The sequence below is a fragment of the Phaseolus vulgaris genome, chromosome 2 (genome assembly GCF_000499845.2).
Source record: "Phaseolus vulgaris cultivar G19833 chromosome 2, P. vulgaris v2.0, whole genome shotgun sequence".
Lineage (NCBI taxonomy): Eukaryota > Viridiplantae > Streptophyta > Magnoliopsida > Fabales > Fabaceae > Phaseolus > Phaseolus vulgaris.
The window spans coordinates 18,015,497-18,030,725 of NC_023758.2; the positions used below are offsets into that span (position 1 = coordinate 18,015,497).

Consider the following 15,229-nt stretch of genomic DNA (forward strand, 5'->3'; position numbering starts at 1 on the left):
AAAATGTCAGGGATGATTTTTTCATACCTCCTAATGGTTTTCACCATTTAAGAGGTCTTTTTCCAAAAGATATTATCATTCCCAAACAACTTTTTCCAACTTGGTCACTATATAGAACCTCCTTTTCTGAAATCCCTTTGTTTACAAATAATAAGTCATGTTTTCCTTTTTCTTCCACTTTTAATTGTAAGAATAAACTGACTTTGTTATATGCAGGGATTCTCTCCAACTCGAGGAGTATGATGAGAATCAAATAAAGGAGACTTTTATTAATGGAGGAAGAGGACATCCACCCTCACATTTGAAGTTCTTCCTTCTAGTCTTCTGAAAATTAAAAGAAGACATAAAATAAAGATGAGTCTTCTGAAAATTTAAGAGTTCTTCCCATGTAACTTGTTTTTTGTGGGAATTTCAAATAAGTTTATTTGAATTTTCCCACCTATTTTTCAGCACCTCTAGGCTATAAATAAAGGTGCTTAGCTTGTACAATTCAGATTTGAATTTTAATTAGAGAAACTATACTCAAATTTTGAGAGAGCATTGGAGAGCTTTGAGCCTTCTTCTCTAGTCTTATCTTGATGGTTCCATGGTTACCTCAAGTGGCGGCTTGCACACTCATCTAGGAGCATCCATCCTTCTAGTGGCGTGATCATCCAACCATACATCCATCTTCATGAGCTCTTTCCTTCCTTCTCTTTCAATTGTTCTTGTTTTAGCTTGATTCCTTGAAATTCTGTACGGTGTTCTTGCTGTTTTGTGGTTTTTGGTTCGGTCTTTTTATATTTTTGTCCATTCATCTTGTTCCTTTGCTTTTCTAGCTCATTTGTTCGGTTCATTTCAATTCTTAAGTAATATGTTCGGTGCATTTTCCTTTTCTTCCACTTTAATTGGTTCAATTTGACAATATGTGGAACTTTCATATGAGTTTGGATTTGGTGCTAGTTTTGGTGAGTTCTTGACTTAGAACATTGATCCAATTCTAAGAAAAAGTGCCTAACTATTGTCCAACTCAAGTTGATTCCTAAGAATGTCAAGAATCATTCTCTTCTTTGCTATTGGAATCACATCACTATTTATAATAGGAGAGGGTTGAAATGAAAAGCAAATGAAATTCAAAATTCCCTCCAAATGCACACTCCAATCGACGCCTAACTAAACATGAAGTAAGTGTGATCAACTTCCTATTTTCAGCATCCCCTAAAGTGCGTCTACACCCTCTAAACTATTCACACTTTTATTTAATATCCACACCTACTAAACTATACAAGAGAAATAAGAAGAGTCATCATTTGATGCTCTTTACCCAATGTTCTAGCCATGCTCCTAGTGATCATTTGGGCTTGGGCCCCTTCTTGGGCTTGGGCTTCATGGGCTTGAGCTTCCTCTACTTGGTTTCCATCATACTCTCCGGGTTGGAGAGGCTTCATGGGCTTGAGCCTCCTTAATGTGTTGTTTCTTGTTTAGTGTTAATCCAACTCATATCAACTTCTCCCTTGCCTTTATACGCCAAGGTCGAGAATAGCAAGTAAACGTCTCCCTTGCCCTTATACGCCAAGGAAAAGAACATTTACCTTGTAAAGGATGAAACCAGTTAGAGTTCGAGCAAGCGTCTCCTCTGCCCCTATGTGTTAAAGATCAAAAAAGATAAAAATCTAGCATAAGCAAGTTAGTAAAGGTCATGCTACTCAGATGAGGGCAGTCGTTGACACATTGTTAGTCGACAAAATCGTTTCAAAACACACAAGTTAGCTAAGAGCAGTCACAAGAACAAGTTCACCCTGGTCACCCCCTGAGGCACTCTTCCCCCTACCTTCTGGCACCACGATGTCACGAGGAGAGGAGGCGCTAGGAGGGCACTCCCTGTAGGAGGGGGCTTGACCATCCGAGTCTGATGGCACAAGAATGGCAGCTTCAGCCTTGCGCTTCCTTCTAAAGATGAGGCCTGAGCAGGTATCCTCGTCCTCAAAAGGAGCAACCTCAGCGACCTCAGCCACCCCTTTGAGCCTCTTATCTTTGGCAGAGGAGCCAGGGGCAAAGGGACCTATTGCAGTCGTCATTTGAGCCGTCATGGCAGCCAAGTGTCTCTTCTTCTCCGCCTTAAGCACCATGCCTGCATAAGAAGATAAAAATGCTTAAGAGTCCAAACAAGCAACACACAAGCAAGAAAAACACTAGCAAAAGTAAGGGGAAAATGGGGTACGAATGTAGCCCTTGAGAGATGCAGGGTTGTATTCAAGTTTGAGTAGCTCAACAGAGTTAAACACTGCTTGAAGGCTGGAGAAGAAGTTGCACACCTCTCGTTCCCGTGGGGGTAAGTCCTCGAGGCATCTGGGTTTCTTGAGCTCAGGTTCCTCTACCCAGTAAAGGGGAAACCCGTCCAAGAGGGTAGGGTCGTGTTTGCTGCAGTGAATCTTGAAGAACTTCCCTTTGAAGCCCTTGTACTTGCTAGAAGAGGGTCAACAATACTCTCCCAATGACCCCATTGAAGCTCACCCACAACTTCTTACCTGGGCTCTTGGCTTCAAAGAAGTACAGGAACAGGTCCACAGGCGGCGGATGGCCAAAGTGGTTGCACAAAATGGAAATGGCCCTTTGGGTGGGGGCAACATTGACCTCGGTAAGAAGGGCTCGCTCGAAATTGGTAAAGGGCAGGCGAAGGGAGAATCTTTTAAAGACAGTTCAATAGATAAAGCAAAAGGGTCCCTCCGAGTTCGATGACTCATCACAACAGACAGGTTCACCAACCCTACAAGGCACAACCTTCACGAATTTGTCATACTCCTTCCCAAAGATACGAGACTTATGGCAATCCTCGTTGTTCCTATATTCCACTATGATCGTGTGGGTGGTGAAGCTAAAACGAAGAACAACGATCGTAAATGCGAAAAACATAAACAGTCCCAGAGCAGTTAAAGCAGATTAAGAGCATCGAAATTGCAAGGCGAAAGCAGTTATGGAATAAAGAACATACCTTGAAGTGATTATGCTTTGAGGAGGCAAAGTGTTTTGGGGAAGAAGAAAAAGCGTTAAAGAGGCAGAAATGTTTGAGAAATGCTTAAGAGAAGGAATGAAACAGTAAAGTGAGTGCAAGAGTCGAAGGGTTTAACGTATAAGGGGAGGGCAAGCTGCAACGAGCCTCGACTGTTGATCTGGCCAAGTGTACGCTGATAAAAAGTGTAGTGAAACGTCACTTCGGTGCACTGTGCGCGTCCTGTCACTAGTTCGCCACGTAGGTTGCCATAGGCGATCACTTAGCCTCTTCGCTGAAACAAGTTCCATCTCGAGACTGGGGGGCTTGTGTACTGGACCAAGCTTCGGACATCGGCATCGGACAATGACGTCGGGTATCGGTGGTCTGGTCACAATAATAGGCCACGTAAGTGCGGCCCCAAAAATAGTATGAGTTGAAATATAGGTATAAAAAAGGTCTAAGTCACGGGAGGGTTCATGCATGTGGTGTGTATAGTGCTTTCGGGCCTAGCACAAGCAAAAATTCCTTGAAGGCGCCTAAGCCCACAAGCGTTAGGGTTTCTAGGGAAAGATGCATGCATGGCACATGAAGAATTAGGGCACCTACAAGACAGATGAGTGCACAGCGTTGGTACCCTGGTGACCATATTGTTAGTCTTGGCACTCCAGAATAGGAAGATTTTGCGCCGCTGTTGTGTTAAGATTGCATAACAACGCGACGAAATGTCTTCCTAGTAACCCTAATTTCACTAGAAGAGAAGTTCTATTTTTTCTGTTCATTGCTTAAAATAATACATCTTTTAGGGAATGTACTAAGACCAAATTTGGCAAGGTTATACCTCTGAAGCCTCTTTTAAATCATGTTGAAGTTACACTGAATTTGAAAATTTATCCAAAAAGGACCTGACTTTAGAATACCTTTTTGAATTTGGTAGTAGTTTCAAGACCATATGAAATTCTAAACTCTTTCTGAAACCGCTGAAAGAACCTTAAAACAAGAATCAACCCCGCATTGAACAAGTGAGATAACTAAATTATTTGCTGATGAGGAGAGATTATTATGTCAAATGGATACACATTATCATTAACTTAGAAAAAAATAATGAATAAACACTTTCCATGTTTTTAGATAATAATGTGATAGAACTAATAAAAGATTTCATGATATTAGACTCCACCATTATGCACCAATTCATCTCATACCCTTATCCTAATTATTTCAATTTTAGAAGCCATTTGAAGTTCAAACAAGTAGTTGAATGAAAGATGAAATAAATAAACTGACATAATAATGTTTCTGATAACAATAAATAAACTGACAGAATAATGTTTCTGATAGCAGTAATGATGGAGGTCCATCCAAGGCCCATACACAACAATAAAGAATAACTATTTGCATAAATAAGTAGAATACACTTGTATAAGATTGATATTTTCAAATACTTTCAAGAATATCTTATAGATGAATTAAAGACACTCTAGAAGATCCTCACTTGTCACACAAACAAGGATCTTTAGAGCATCTTAAATGTCACATATGCCACTCCTTAAGCCACCAAAGCTTACCATGGTTATGCAAGCTTAACTAAAGTTAAAGTAGCTTAAGGGAGCAAGTTATTCTTCTCCTTATCCTCTATAAATACTTTTCCTAAACACTTTTTACTTAGATTTGACATAAATGTAAATAAAGAATTCTGAATCCAAAAATCATTCTCTTTCAAATCTCCTCTTGCTTGCAAGCCTAGACGGCCTAGTGAACCCTGGAAAGGTTGGCCTCACCAACTTCCTCTTCAAAGTCTCCACCAACACCTTCACCGAACCATAACCAATCAGTTTCCTCCTTTCATTCGAGTCTTCCACTGCCTCTCCATCCTCAATTCCACGAGCAGAAACTTCGGCCAACATCAAGTAAGGAAATAATTAATAAGAAAATACCCATATCCAAAAGTAAAAGTGCAGATAAGCACCTTCCTGAGCAAAATGGCAATGTCTGCTTGAGAATACTCAATGAATTGACTCCCACACTGCACCTCATATTGTGACTAATGTTTCTTGCCCGAGCATCTACTATCATTGCCTTCTTCACTCTGCATCATCCTCACTCGCCATTTTAACCTACCCAAACAAATACCATTAAAACATCCTAAAAAGGGACTTCGTACGCTGAGCGGAAGAGAAAGTAATGAAACTTCTGTTTCAGCCACACATTTTACCAAACAGCTGCAAGGCAAAACCAGGACAAGAACACAACAAAATAAAGCAAAAAAAAATTAAATCAAGAAAGTGAAAAAACACCAGAAATTGATCCCTGTAATCTAAAGCATAAACAACGCGAAAAGCCTTCGTTCATTCATTTTGTCGAATAATTGCGATACACAAATTTCAGCAGAAAAAACATTTCCTCCAAAACTAAAAGGAAAAAGTAAATTTTACGATGGAGTTTCATACATGAATTTATTGAATATAGAATGTAAAATGGGTTTTACGTAGAAACTCACTGAAAAAAAATGATGAAAAAAGAAGGGAGAGTGTGCGATCCTAGTTCTTGGCTTTCGATTCAAAGTTTGGATTAGATTGTGCGATGCGTTTTGGGTTCTTCAACGAATACCATAGAAAATTCATTGACTCAATTAAGTACATATTAATAAATTAAGATAATGCTACTTCAAGCCTCAGATATAAAAAAATTACCGAATTATTCACACAGTGAAAATAAAAATGAAAATTCTTGAACTTCATACTAATTAAGAGTGCTTTTAAGTTTTATTTAATATTTTTAATTTCATAAAATAAAGAAATACATTTTATAAATTATTTTTAATTATACGCCTAAATTTTAATAAAAAAGATTTTAAAATAATAATATTAAATGACATTGAGTCATTATTATTTTTATTACTAGTGGAAATACATGCGTTAAAGTGCTTTACATCCGCATTTTTTTTATTATTACTATATTGTATATTATTATGTGTATTCATCATATCTTTTAAATATCAAATATCATTAAGTAAAAATAAGATAGAAATATTTTCTCTCATCATTTATGAGTTTCATCCTACTATTTTAATAATTAAGTTGCAGTAAAAAATATATTAAACAAATTTAAATTTATAACGCAATAAACATAACCAATTTTGATTTGTTGTTACTAACATAAAACTAAAAAAGAAAAATATAATAATGAAAAGAAAAAAAAAAGAATAAGAATAATAAGATAAGAAACTCCGTAACAAACCTTAAGAAAATATTTATTTTCTAATTCATTTCCTCTTCTTTGCAAGAATGTTCAAAACACATTCATCCTCCCCGTCGATGCCCACATCAACAATGATGTCAAGTTAACTTTGTACTTTAAAGAAATTACGTCATCATTCTTGTAAATCACTAATTTTGATTTGTTGTTACTAACATAAACCTAAAAAAGAGAAATATAATAATGAAATAAAAAAAGAAGAAAAATAAGATGAGAAACTTCATAACAAACCTTAAGAAAATATTTATTTTCTAATCTCTTTCCTCTCTCACAAGAATGCCATATTTAGAACGCATTCATCCTCTCCGTCAATGCCCACATCAACAATGGTGTCTTTGTACCTGTGCAATCTGAATGCTCTGTATTCCACCTTCGGTATACGAAAATGAAAAGTAGAATAAAAAAATTAAAATGATAAAAATGAGTAACATTAACAATTAAGAAAAGAAAACTCACTTACATTCACTAACGTGAGATGCGTGCTCTTCTTTTTACTCTTATCTTGAAGAATGAATCTTTTTATCTACAATGAACAGAAGAGATAAAGTGAGAAAGAAGGAGGAGAGAAAACTGAAGAAATAAAGATATATTTCAAAAAGCTAAATTCAAAATTGTTTTACGTTCAAAAACTTCATTCTAATAACTGTTTTAATATTTACAAAATTACAAAATAACTTAAAATAAAATTAATTTTTTTTTTATATATATCAAAAACAGTTATAGGGGAATCCCCATTATATATAGGTATAGACTTATAGTTGTTATTATTATTATTATTTATCGTTATTATTATTATTATTAGTTATTATTTATAATAATAATATTAATAAATATAATTATTATTTATAATAATTATGTTTTTTTTAAAATATTTTTATTAATTAATATGAAAAATTATTATTGATATTAATATTAATATTATTTTTATCTTCTTTTTAAATTTATTTATTTTTCAAATTTTTAATTTTTCTATTTTATTTTCATATATACATAATTAAATAAAAATATAAATGTTATTTTATTGTCTAATTCGGTAGCAGAAAATAAACAATTACATTTAGTAACCAAAGAAAAATCGATGACTACAAAACAAACATAGTGGGTGGCTGATTCGGTGACATAAATAAGCAATTACATTTAACGACTGAAAGAAAATCAGTGACTAAAAAATAAACATATTCAGCTGCTAATTCAGTCACGAATATATTTTTCCCAATTTATTCAAAACAACCACCACTTTAGCGACTAATGGTTTTGTCACTCTCATGTTCAGTCGCTGATTCGATCGTTGAACTAACTAACATCATTAAGAATTCATTTGGTCTCTATTTCGGTTGCATATTTGACATTGGGGCATTCGGTGACTATTTTGGTCGCAAATTGGGATCACTCATTTTCGGTCGTTGAATTCAGTGACTAAATTTTCTTGCATTACATGTTTTTTAACTATGATTTTTGCTACAATTAGCCACTTATCACAATGCCATTAAGGCTTGATATTGTTGTGAAGATAAACAAATTTATTTTTCTCCTAAATTTTTTTAGAATTCAATTTTTGTTTCTTTTTTAGTTAATTCCTCACTCATGTTGAAAAGAAAGTAACAAAAAAAAATACCATCTTAAAACTGACTTAGTTGAAAAATAATTTGAAAAACAACCTTCATGGTTAACTTAATTGAAAAACAAAAAGAAATTAAAATACAGAAAACTCAGATAGAAGTGTTGAACCAAGTGGTGTTCAAGTTTTGAAGAATCCAAATCCTTTGAAGGATATTGAAGCCTCTGCTGTGCTTGATGTTGCTGTGCTGGTTTAGCTTAGTTCTGGGGTAGTTTGGATGTTGTAATCCACCCTTTGATTAAATCTAAAGCATAGACATTTTCAATCTTTGTGAAAGTAAAATGTTTTCAAACTAATTTAAAACAACCGATTGTTTTGTCGAAACAACCGATTGTTTATACTTAGGTGTTTGGAGAAAAAGATTGAAAACTGTTTTTAAATGATTAAATTGTTAAGAACCAAAACAACTGATTGATTCGAGGAAGCAACTGATTGTTTGTTTTAGGACCATAACAGAAAAACTATTTTATCTTTGACTGAGCTTTAAATGATTTAACTGCTTACGCTTCAGTCATTAAATGCTTTGACCAATCTTTAAATGCAATTTAAGAGTTTGTTAAGATTTGATAACAAACTACATCTTTGAATATATTCAGAAAAACAGTTTTTGACAATTGATCTTTGACAAGTTTTTACTAAGAGTTTTTGAGTTTTCAAAGAGCTGAGATTGCTAAGAGTTTGTGATTGATCAAAGTGTATGGAATAGGATTCTGCTTGTATTGATTTCAGATTATCTTCTGTAACAAGTGTAATCCTTGTACTCTGTTAAACAAGTTTCGTTTCTGTGTTTGCTGAGATTGGTTGTGTGTTCTTGAGGGGATCAAGATCAGCAAACTTAGTGTTGGTGTGTTGGCCAAGAAGAGTGTGTGTCTTGAGTTGTTCAAGGTGATTCTCTTGGTTGTTGTGTAAGTGATCAAGGTGTGATTGCTTAGTGGATTTCCTCAGGGTTTCTGAGAAGACTGGATGTAGCTCTGGGTTTTGAGTGAACCAGTATAAACAATTGTGTACAATCTCTCTATCCCTATCTCTTTAAATTCAATTTTGTTATTTGATAACTGGTATAAACAACCGATTGTTTCGGTAAAACAACCGATTGTTTTTCCAGTATTGTGCTTTTGCTTTATGTTTTGGAAAAACTGATTTCTTAATCAAGGTTTTCTTAAAGTATTTTCATTCTAAGCTTAAAAGTTTCTGAAAATCTTTCTTAAACAATTCACCCCCCCTCTCGTTTACTGCAAAACCTTTGTCTAAATGGACAAATGATGAATGTAAGATGGCTCAGCTTGATCGGTCTGCTCAAAACATTATAGCTTTTGCACTAGATACTAATGAATTTTCCAGGATATGAAAGTGCAAAACTGCTAAGGATATGTGGGATACACTCAAGGCTGCTCATGAACTAAAGGAAGCAATGACAAAGAGTCAAGCAAGAAGGAAAAGAAGGCAAAATAAGAAAAGCCTCAATCTTTGCTTCATGGCCAGAAGGGAGGATGACTCAAGTAGTGTAAGTTCATCAAACTCTGAAAATTATGGTCAATTGCTTCAAGCCTTTCAAGAAACACATGAAGAAGCCAACCGATTGGCTCTCTTGAACAATCGGTTAAAAGAAAAGAACAGCTGGCTTGAAAACAGAGTAAAGGCACTGAAAGAGGATTTAGAAAATTCAAAAACAGATTTTGAAAATCTGGAAATCATTTACAAAAACTCCTCTTGCAAGTGTGATACTCTAGTTTGTGAAAATTGCGAAAATCTTGAAAAGAAGGTCCACTATCTTGTTAAAACAGTGGATAAGCTTTCTAAAGGCCAATCCAACTTTGAGAGTGTTCTAGCATCTCAAAACTGTGTTTTTGGTAAAGCTGGATCGGGTTTCATCAAACAAGATAGATTTTCAAAATCATTTTCGAAAATGCCAGAAAAACAATCGATTGGACCATTGAAACAACCGATTGTTACATGCTTCTATTGCATGAAAAGAGGTCATTCTGTGAGGTTCTATAAAATCAGAAAACATGTTGTTCCTAAAGGTCTTATGAAGTGGATTCCTAAGGGAAATAAAGCTTTAATTGATGAGTATAAACCAGATGGACCCACATTCACAAGGGGATCAAATCTTTGTACGTGAAAATCTATTTTGTAGGAAATCTTGAAGTAGAGCACATGACAGTGGATGCTCCAAGCACATGACAGGGGACAAATCAAAGTTCCTGTGTATCTCCTTTAAGCAAGAAGGTCATGTCACCTATGGAGACAACAACAAAGGAAGGATTCTTGGGAGAGGATCTATAGGAGACAAAGACATCTTGGTAATCCATGATGTGCTTTATGTAAAAGGCCTAAAGCATAATCTGCTGAGCATTAGCCAACTTTGTGACAAGGGATATCAAGTGATGTTCAAGTCAAACACATGTGAAACTTTTCTACCCAACACCAAAGAGGTAATGTTGGTAGGTAAGAGAGTTAATAATGTGTATCTACTAGATATCTCTTCACCATTTTCAATTGGATGTCTTCTATCCAAGCAAGATGAATCTTGGCTTTGGCATAGAAGAATTGCTCATATTCACATGAATCATTTGAACAAGCTAATCTCAAAGGATCTTGTGATTGGGCTGCCAAAACTCAAGTTTGAGAGGGATCACATTTGTGAAGCATGCCAAAAAGGGAAACAAGTGAAAAGTTCTTTCAAAATTAAAAATGTTGTTTCTTCTTTGAGACCTCTTGAACTTCTTCACATGGATCTCTTTGGACCCCAAGAACTATGAGTCTTGGTGAAAATTATTATGCTCTTGTTATTGTTGATGATTTTTCTAGGTACACTTGGACTCTTTTCTTGGAATCAAAGAGTGATGCCTTTTCTGCATTCAAGAAGCTAGCAAGAAGGCTACAAAATACAAAGAACAGCAACATAGGGTCTATTAGGGGTGACATTGGGGAGAATTTCAAAATGAGAAGTTTAGCAAATTCTGTGAAAAAGTGGGAATTTTGCATAATTTCTCTGCTCCAAGAACACCACAACAGAATGGAGTGGTAGAGAGGAAGAACAGGTCTCTTGAAGAGGTAGCAAAGACAATGCTTAGTGAATCATCTCTTCCTAAGTATTTTTGGGCAGATGGAATGAGCACCTCATGTTAAGCGGACCTTGGTATCTTCATAGGGTATTCACTCACAAGTCATGCATATAGAGTCTACAACAAGAGGTTGATGACTGTAGAAGAATCAGTTCATGTTGTCTTTGATGAGGTAGATCGTAGAGTCAATCAAATCCCAAAGACCAGTGCTGAAGAAGATGAACAAAGCATCAGTTTGGAGAAGCTGGAAATCTGTGCAGAAAAACAACCGGTTGATTTACAGATACAACCGATTGAAAATTCTGCAACAGAGTGAGCTACCCAAAGAGTGGAGGATTCCTAGAGATCTTTCATTGGAAAACATCATAGGGCAAATAAAGGAAGGTGTCTCCACACGTAGCTCCATCTCAAACTTCTGCAGGCACACAACTTTCGTCTCTCAAAGTGAGCCAAAGTCAATTAATGAAGCTCTCAAGGATGAGAAATGGGTTGAAGCTATGCATGAGGAGTTGAATCAGTTTGCAAGGAATGAGGTATGGTTTCTTGTCCCTCGAACTGATGAAATGAACATTATTGGTTCGAAATGGGTTTTCAGGAACAAGTTAGATGAAGATGGTGTGATCACAAGGAACAAAGCAAGGCTAGTTAACAAGGGCTACAATCAAGAGGAGGGCATAGACTATGGTGAGACTTTCGCTCCTATTGCTAGATTGGAGGCTGTGAGGCTGCTGTTAGCCTTTGCTTGTATGAGTGGTTTCAAGCTCTTCCAAATGGATGTCAAGAGTGCCTTCTTGAATGGCTACATCAACGAGGAAGTCTATATAGATCAACCACCGGGCTTTGAAGATCATAAGTATCCCAACCATGTCTTCAAGTTGAAGAAAGCTTTGTATGGACTGAAACAAGCTCCAAGGCAGTGGTATGAGAGGCTTAGCAACTTTCTGCTATCTCATGGATATGAAAGGGGAATGGTAGACAAGACTCTCTTCATCAAAAGTCAAATGCAGAAATAATTCTTGTGCAAATCTATATTGATGATATCATCTTTGTGCTACACAAGATAGTTTGTGTGAAGAATTTGTGGCTGCAATGAAAGGTGAGTTTGAAATGTCTATGATGGGAGAACTGTCTTTCTTTCTTGGTTTGCAGGTTAAGCAAACAACGAATGGAATCTTCTTAAGTCAATCAAAGTATTGCAAGGAAATTCTCAAGAAATTTGAAATGGAGAGTTGCAAAGAAGCAAACACTCCAATGCCATCAAGCTGTTACATGGATGCTGATGCTGCTGGAAAGAGTGTAGATCAAACAAAATACAGAGGATTGATTGGATCTTTACTATATCTATCAGCTAGTAGGCCAAACATCATGATTGTGGTGTGTCTATGTGCAAGATATCAAGCAAATCCTAAAGAGTCACATTTCAAAGCTGCAAAAAGAATTCTGAAATATCTCAAAGGAACATCATCTGTAGGATTATGGTATCCTTCTCACTCCCCAATTCATTTAATTGGTTATTCAGATTATGACTTTGCAGGTTGCAAGCTAGATAGAAAGAGCACATGTGGCACTTGCCACCTTCTTGGCTCAAGCCTAATCTCATGTCATAGCAAGAAGCAAGCATGTGTTGCTCTCTCTACTGCTGAGGCTGAATATATAGCTACTGGTAGCTGCTGTGCACAAATCCTGTGGCTCAAACTGTTGAACCAAGTGGTGTTCAATGTTTTGAAGAATCCAAATCCTTTGAAGGATGTTGAAGCCTCTTCTTTGCTTGATGTTGTTGCTGGTTTAAGTTTTGTTCTGGGGTAGTTTAATGTTGTAATCCACCCTTAGATTAAATCTCAAGCAATTAGCATCTCAATCTTTATCAAAGTAAAATGTTTTTCAAACTAAGTTGAAACAACCGATTGTTTTGTCGAAACAACCGATTGTTTACACTTAGGTGTTTTGAGAAAGTTTGAAAACTGTTTTTAAATGGTTAAAACTATTAAGTAACAAAACAACCGATTGATTCGAGGAAACAACCGATTGTTTGTTTTATAACCATAACAGAAAAACTGTTTTCTTTGACTGAGCTTTAAATGCTTTAACTGAATACGCTCCAGTCATTAAATGCTTTGACCAATCTATTTTAAATGCAATTAAGAGTTTGTTAAGATTTGATAACAAAATATATCTTTGTATAATTTAAAAAAAAAAAAATTGTTTTTAAGAAATAAGAATCTTGAGACAGTTTTTTAACGAAGAGTTTTTCAAAGAGTTCTGAGATTGCTTAAGAGTTTAGAGATTGATCAAGGTGCTGGAATAGGATTTGTACCGTCCCGTATCCAGGCGTTGACTAAGTCAAAGTCAAAGTCAACGCGAGGCGTCGCCTAGCTGGAGAGACGCCAAGAGGAAGCGTCGCCAAGGCAAGGCGTCGCCTAGGTGAAGGCGTCGCCTCGTTGGAGAGACGCCAAGAGGAAGCGTCGCCAAGGCAGGGCGTCGCCAGATCAAACAGTGCTAAAGTAAGGTAATCACGGTGTGGTTCCCCGATACCCATGGGTAGGAAAGACCATGGAGGGAGTGACGCCGTGGGAAGGCCTCAGGTCCCAATAGCACGGGGCAATAGTAAAGAGAAGGAAAAGGTGGCTTCAAGGCCATAGTAATAGTACCAGTGAAGGGCAGCCTGACTCGTGAGGTGCTCCTGCCGACCCAGAGACGCCTGTGGAGCAGATACGACTCAAGAGGAAAGTCACGCCCAGGGCAACCGGGTGCAGAGTACAAAAGGAAGGCAGATACGCTCTCAAAGTAAGTGGCTAGATACTTGGGGGCATGAGTTGGCACCCAAAAAGTCACCCCTAGCGCAGTAGCACTCCCAGCAGGAGGACTCACACGTAGAAACGTCCCCAGGTGGGCAGGAGTGCCCCCAGATGGGGTCATGGCGTCGTGAGGCCCTCCACGTGTACGACAGCCATGCCAGAATAGAAACACTCTTCAGTCAGGTGCCAGGTAATTAAAAGTCATTCAATACAGATTCCCTTTCGAGCATTCAGGTACTATAATGGCTCCCGAGCGTTTCAACGTCTTAAATGCGCTACGTTTTCTAATTAAGCGCTTTAATGAGTGCATTACGTTTGTAATTAAAAGCGCTTTAAGGCGCTTTAAATGCTTGGGTAGTTTAAATAGCGCAGAGAATGTTGGAAAAAGGGTTGAAACTTTCGGCAAATTTACCAGAGAACTCTCTAGTTGCTTGCTCGTGCTTCAAGGTTACGTACAAGTGACTGGGGAATATTTTTGCCTGAAGGGGACAACACACACATATACACAGTTCTTTTACCACCTTCAGAGGACCACACGCGGTGCTCAGACACGTAGGTGGACAGTTTTTGGTGTTTCTTGCTGGCTGACTTGAGCGTCGGAGTGCAAACGGCCGCTAGGGCGCCTCTTTGTCCTCTTTTTTGCAGGAATCCACAGGCAATCAGTGGGAAGGAGTCCCTAGCTGACGGTTGAGGTCGCGCACGAAGACGTCCCGGTCAACCGGACGGAACATTTGGCGCCCACCGTGGGGCCGATATAAAACATCAGTCCCATCACAAGTTCGAGAAAATCTACCAAGTTACAGTAACGTTGAAGGAGGTTGGAGTGACAATGGCCCCCACCAGACGAAGAGCAGCACGTGCAGCCCCAACAGACCTATCCATGCAGCAGGTCCTGGAAATAATGAGGGGGATGCAGCAGGACATGGCGGATTCGAAAATGGAGCAGGAACGCATGCAGGCAGACCTTGACGCCTCGCATGAGCGGAACGAAGAACTCCACCGTGTGAATGAGGAGTTGCGCCAGGGTCTGAGAAACGATAGGAGGCGGCCTGGGCATGACGAGATGGAGAACCATTCCCCACAAAGGGAGTTTTCCACTCCCTTCTCACAGGAGATCCTAGACGCAGCTATCCCGAACACGTTCGCGGGACCCAAGGTGATCTTCACCGGGATGGAGGACCCAGACACGCACCTGGCTGCATTTCACACGCAGATGGTCTTGATAGGCGGTTCTGATGCTGCCAAGTGCAAGCTCTTCATGAGCACCCTGACCGGGATGGCTATGGACTGGTTCATTAGCCTCCAAGAGGGTCATATCACATCTTTCCGCCAATTGTCGCGATTGTTCCGAGAACAGTACCTAGCCAACAAGGCCCCGCCGCCGGTCTCCTACGACCTGTTCGATGTGAAGCAGTATCAGGGAGAGACCCTGAAGGAGTATATCAATCGCTTCGGGGCCCAGGTCGTGAAGGTTGGCACAGCAGAGGAGCCTATGATCGTGTACGCATTTGTCAAAAGGCGT

At 38.1% G+C, this 15,229-nt stretch overlaps 1 long non-coding RNA gene across 2 annotated transcripts in view; it reads left to right on the top strand.

Moving 5' to 3' along the window:
• The window catches only part of LOC137810840 (uncharacterized), a 47,702-nt gene that overhangs the window by 6,969 nt on the left and 25,504 nt on the right, over positions 1–15,229 (top strand). Inside the window, exon 7 of one of the 2 annotated variants that reach the window (XR_011080977.1) lies at positions 217–5,319. The exons of the other annotated variant lie outside the window; for it this stretch is intronic. This is a non-coding gene — a long non-coding RNA (uncharacterized lncRNA). Of the gene's footprint in view, positions 1–216; positions 5,320–15,229 lie in introns of those variants that run through there. 2 annotated transcript variants of the gene reach the window in all.